This window comes from Hipposideros armiger, unplaced genomic scaffold, assembly GCF_001890085.2.
Source record: "Hipposideros armiger isolate ML-2016 unplaced genomic scaffold, ASM189008v1 scaffold_315, whole genome shotgun sequence".
NCBI classification, from domain to species: domain Eukaryota; kingdom Metazoa; phylum Chordata; class Mammalia; order Chiroptera; family Hipposideridae; genus Hipposideros; species Hipposideros armiger.
In genome coordinates this window covers 176,172-181,610 of record NW_017731665.1, presented here as the reverse complement: position 1 = coordinate 181,610, position 5,439 = coordinate 176,172, and the positions used below count along the sequence as shown (strand labels likewise).

General features: G+C 45.2%; 1 protein-coding gene across 3 annotated transcripts in view; it reads left to right on the top strand.

Annotated features, from left to right (window-relative positions):
- The window catches only part of CREBBP (CREB binding lysine acetyltransferase), a 146,782-nt gene that overhangs the window by 55,420 nt on the left and 85,923 nt on the right, over positions 1 to 5,439 (top strand). The window lies entirely within an intron of this gene.

Here is a 5,439-nt window from a genome sequence, read left to right as displayed (position 1 = left end):
CACACACACACACACACACACACACACATTTTCACCCTGGCAAGAGGATCATGTGAATGTTGTCAAAAGTATTGACAATGTTTTAGAAAAAGGTTTTTTGAATTGGGTGAGCTTTGAGACCCACAGAATCCTTTTGGGAGCTCTTCCGTCTCTTGGTCTTTATTTCCCTCTCTACACTTGAGGGGCAACTGCCTTGGACTGTTGGTGTGACTGGAAGGACAAGTTACCTCTCTTTCCCCACCCCCAGCTGTCACCCACTTTGGTTTGTTGATGCTAGAAACTTCCAAAGTGACCTGGATTTTCTTGTTTGTCAAATTGGTAGTTATAAGGCATGGGCTCCATGACAGGGAGAAAAATTGCCTCCACATATAACCAGGCTTGGCTCACAGCAGGTGAGTACAGGCATCCCCCGCTTTCTGTTCACATTGCACCACTTCACTTTTATGAAAGACCTACGTTAGTGCCTGTTTCGCTAACTGAAAGAAACCCAAAGAGGATTTTCACTTTTACGAAAAAAGGTGAAAAGCGAAAGTAGCGTTCAGAGTTTGTTCTGCAGCGAGCGTTACAGAGGCGGCGCATACCCCTAGCTACAACAGTGACCCCGTCAAGCTCCTTTGCCAGGAGCCACAGTCCGCATCTCAGCATCCAGCCGCCGTAGCTTTGAACTGTGTCTGAGCGTCTGGGCTTTCTCTCGATTTATGTTGTTCATCCATTAGCAAGATGTGTCCTAAAGTATCAGAAAAGCCTAAGGGAGCTGGTGAGAGTGTTAAGTTTACCATAAAACTGGATGTAATTAAGCATTTTGATTGTGGTAAATGAAGTAAATACATTGTGTGTGCATGGAACTTGCCCGCATCCACCATTCGTACTATTTACACACATGCAGAGAGCAAGAATATTGAAAGCTACCAAAATTCTGCTGGTTCTGCTCGTAGCAAAGGGGTCTCCTTTAGTGGGCATCCAGTAATGGGTAAAATTGAATGTCTGTTTCATGAGTGGATTGGTGGGTATGTAAAGAGTGGTGTGTACTTATCACATCATTCCCACTTTTACTATATGTTAGTGTTATTTTAGGTTTTATGTGTTATTTGATAGGTTATTTTGGGGGAATTGGGAATGCTCAAAATTTTTTTCATGTAAATTAATCGTAATTGATTTTTTGCTCTATACCATTTTGGCTCATGGAGAGTTTCGTAGAAATGCTCTACTTTCAGATAGCGGAGGGCGGGGTACCTGTACTGGCTAACTGCAAGGATGAATATGGGGAATGGGTGTGTGTGTGTGTGTCTTCTGAATATGTGGTCCTAGTAGAGAAATTTAAAATGGAATTTAAGAAATGGAAATTGTAACGTTTTTCCTCTAAATCCTTGGGCCTCTTTCTAAGAAAAGTGTTTCAGAAGTTTGACTTTATGCCATAAAACAGAAATTCTGAGAGAAGTAATTGTTACAAGGAGTTAATTTAGCATAATACTTTCTAAAAATACAAATCCTTGCTTCAGGTCTGAGTTCCAGAAAACAACTGAACCTAGTTCACAGTCAGAAATGCTGTTTTAGGGCCGGCTGAGTGGCTCAGTTGGTTAAGAGCTCGCTCAAGAGTTTGAGCTCTGAGCAACAGTGGTTCGAGTCAGCCCGAGCTGAGCAGCCGTGANTTGTTCAGCATCTTAGCTGTAGAGGGCAGTGTCACTGGCCCTCATATGTGGGATCCGAACCGGGGCCCTCTGGCGTCCCAAGCCAGCTCTTAACCAATGTGCCACTTGGAGGGGCAGGCATTTTTAATCTTTAGGGGATCTTAGGAACCCACTTTGAATATCTAATAATGGACCTTTTCTCTCAAACATGCACATCACACAAAATTTGGACAGGCATAACAACCCAAAGCCCCACCCCAACACACACTTTCCATGGACTGCCCAAACAGGCCCTGGCCCCTGTCCCATCCCAGGGGAGCTTGGGCTGCTGATAATGGAAGGGGAGTGCACACACGGTGGCCCTAACTGCACAGGAGCAGGAATTATGGATACTTGACTTGTTACTATTATAGAAACCTCTTCTGGGAATAGACTTACATTTCGATGAGCCATTTTTGTACCCTTTCAGCTTGGTCTAAACCTTTCCAATATCATTGTTATTTCTCTTTAAACCCTAGTGAGTTCTTTGGTTTTCAGTTTACTACCTTATTTGATGAGGTGAGTTAGATGAATAGTAGAGATACTCTATGGGTTAGTGTAGCGGAGAGACTCTTCCTGTTCCTTGGGAGGCTAAACTTGTTTTCTTATTAATATATTGATAGTAGTCATATCATGGCACAGTAGAAAACGAAAATATTTGTCTCACACCCACACACTGAGGTCAGCAGAGGAGGCTGTTTGCAGCCAGAGGTGGCCATTGAGTGATGGGTTGGTATTTCAGCGCACAGTTGGGAAGCTCTGGGTTGAGGCATGCCTGGGACCTTGTACCAGAGCCAAGGGTTAGCTGGCCCAGTAGATGTAGCACAGAGGACTCCCATATATGCTGTGAGGGGACCCAAAGCCATCATTATCCTGTAAAACTACCCGTCCACTCCAACTAGCAGCTAAAATCCTCATAGTGGACGTTTAGAAGGTAGAAGGGAGACCTTTACTGCTGCCTCTCCTAGTCCCTCCTCTTGCCAATGGTGTCCCTCATTTGTGCCTGGCTTCGGTGACTGGCCCAGAGTTCCTTGATTGCCTCTACCCTCAAGGCCAGTGTAGGGGTTTCTGTTGTTCCAAGGGCTCTTAAGAGTTCATTTATTTGGTTCCTTCCCCAAGTACTAATTAAACACCCACTGTGTGCTGGGGTCCAGGGACACAGGAGACGTATAGTCCAGGAAGGAAAGTTTGATCCTGGTTTTGTGTTTAAGACAGATTCAGGATGGATTGTCCTAAGTGTTAATCTGACAGTAGTGCCATAGAGTTGTGTAGTTTTTTGTAGTTTCCATGGCATGTCTGTCAAAGTAGAAAGAGAAGCATCATCTAACCTTGCCCCCCTTCTGTGGATAGATGTCACTCACTTAACTTGCCAGACAGCTCATGACTTCAGCAGGTTTTTTGTTTTGTTTTTTAATTGGGAAATTGGGGGAGGGGAACAGCGTTGGGGAATTGGGGAAGGGGAACAGACAAGTTTTGTTATTCAGTCTAGTTGTGGCTGCACTGGCCCATGTTGGTATTATCATTGCGCTCTTCCCAGGTGAGGCAGATTGGTTGCCAGTCACTGGACGGCCGCTCATGGTGGCTCTAGGCAGCTCACGCCGGCTGCCGGCCACTCACGGTAGCTTATGGGAGCCCACTGCAGCCTATGCCGTTGCCAGCGACTCACAGCAGCCCAGCTCCAGGTCGAGCTGTTGTTCACCATCTTAGCTGTAGAGGGCTCAGCGTCATTGGCCCTAATGTGAGAACCGAACCGGGGCCCTGCTGCTCAGAGCTGGTATTCGAAGCCAGCTCTTAACCAACGTACCACTTGGCTAGCCCACGACTTTAGCAGGTGTTGATGGGCTAGGTGTTGTCACTGGGATTTGCTCCAGACAGTTTGTTTCGGTAATAAAGGCTAGTGTAGGCCATGTTCACATTTTTTTGGTTTGTTTTGTTTTTTTAACTAAATGCTAAAGAGGTTTCCTCATCAGATCTCATGCTTAGAATCATGCTGAGGCTAATCCCCATCCTTGGGGTGGGGTGGGGGGAGGCCTCCAGATCTGGCCCTAGTATTTTTTTTCCTTCTTATCTATTTTCTTTCCTTGTACATCGGGACTCTAATGTCTTTATTCGCTGTTGAAATGATAGATACAACAGACTAAGGTTCTCAAATGATTGATTGATACACTTGGTTATAAGAATGCGTTTTCATGGGGAAACGTGATAGATCTATAAGGCTATCTTTAATTTAGATTTCATTATAGGAAAGCTTGCCTTTTTAGGTACTTAATATGGTTCACTTTTCCCATTTTCCAAGCTTGAACTTGAATTAAATACTTAAAGGGGCTCTGGGAGAATACAGTAAAAGGAAATTTTAACATGTGTGGGTTTATTGCTGAATGAGACAGAATGTAAATATTCATTCTATAGGCTTTAATTTCATATTTTATATAAATTTACCGTCAATTTAACAGTTGATTATTTTTGCTGTTCTGCTTTTTGAATTTTATTAAAAAGATTACATGGTGGTTCTCAAGCAGCCGTCAACCAAATCCTGATAAACTTCCGTTGAAAATAAAACCAAGTTCTCAAATAACTGTCAGGAAATTAGGAGAAATATGTAGATTTTTATTAATTGGAATGAGACATCTTGATTTGAGTATTTTGTTATGAGCATTGATGCTAAAAATGTGTTAGCCTAGGTTTGGGAATGTTCAGTCTAATCAAAGGACAATAGTTGTAGAACAGGAATTCAGAGACCTAGAGGTCTCTGGAAGTGAGTGGTTTTTACCCAAACTGCAGACTAGGACTGGAGAACAGCCATCTGGTTCTGCCGGGAGATGGTTTGGGACCCTACTCGGGAACTGGGCAGCGGCGGCCAATTGTAGGACTGTTCTTTTTTTTAAGATTTTATTGGGGAATTGGGGAAGGGGAATAGAAAAGTTGCTGTCCTTTTGTTCTTAAGTCTAGTTGTGGAGGACGTTGCTTCACTGGCCCATGTTGGTATTATCATTGCGCTCTTCCCGGGTGAGGCAGTTGGTCGCCAGCCACTGGATGGCTGCTCACGGCAGCTCACGCCGGCTGCTGGCCGCTCACAGTAGCTCGTGGCAGCCCACTGCAGCCTACGCCGTTGCCGGCGACTCACAGCAGCCTAGCTCCAGGTCGAGCTGTTGTTCACCATCTTAGATGTAGAGGGCAGTGTCACTGGTCCTCATGTGGGATCCGAACCAGGGTCCTGCTGCTCAGAGCTGGTGTTCCAAGCCAACTCCTAACCAACGCGCCACACGGCCGGCCCCTGGAGGACTGTTCTTTGATCTCCTCCCTGTTAATTCTGACTGGTTAAGGAGAGCCTGGGGCTGGCCCAGGATGGAGACTTGAGCCCTGACCTCCCACAGGTAGCCTGGACTTGCTGTAGTTCATCTCTGAAGTGTGTTTGTTGTCCTAGGTTGAGGAGGGGATTGTTTTCCTGGTTTTTAAATGTGTAATCAGCCCTCTGAGAGCTGGATGTTCCTTGCCTGCCATCTGTGGTCTTTGACTTTACCCTGATTCTTGCCCCATGAGGATCAAGACCATGTTGAGTTGGTTTCCTTCACTGTTGAAGGAAAGAAATGAAAAAAGGCAAAAAAAGTTCCCTAACACTTTGGTTCAGCCAGTTAGAAGAAAGTGCTTTGCCCCAGAAGCTCACCAGGCAGGTAGTACCCAACGGACCAAGCAGACCACACACACACACACACACACACACACACACACACACACACACACACACACACACACACACACACACACACACACA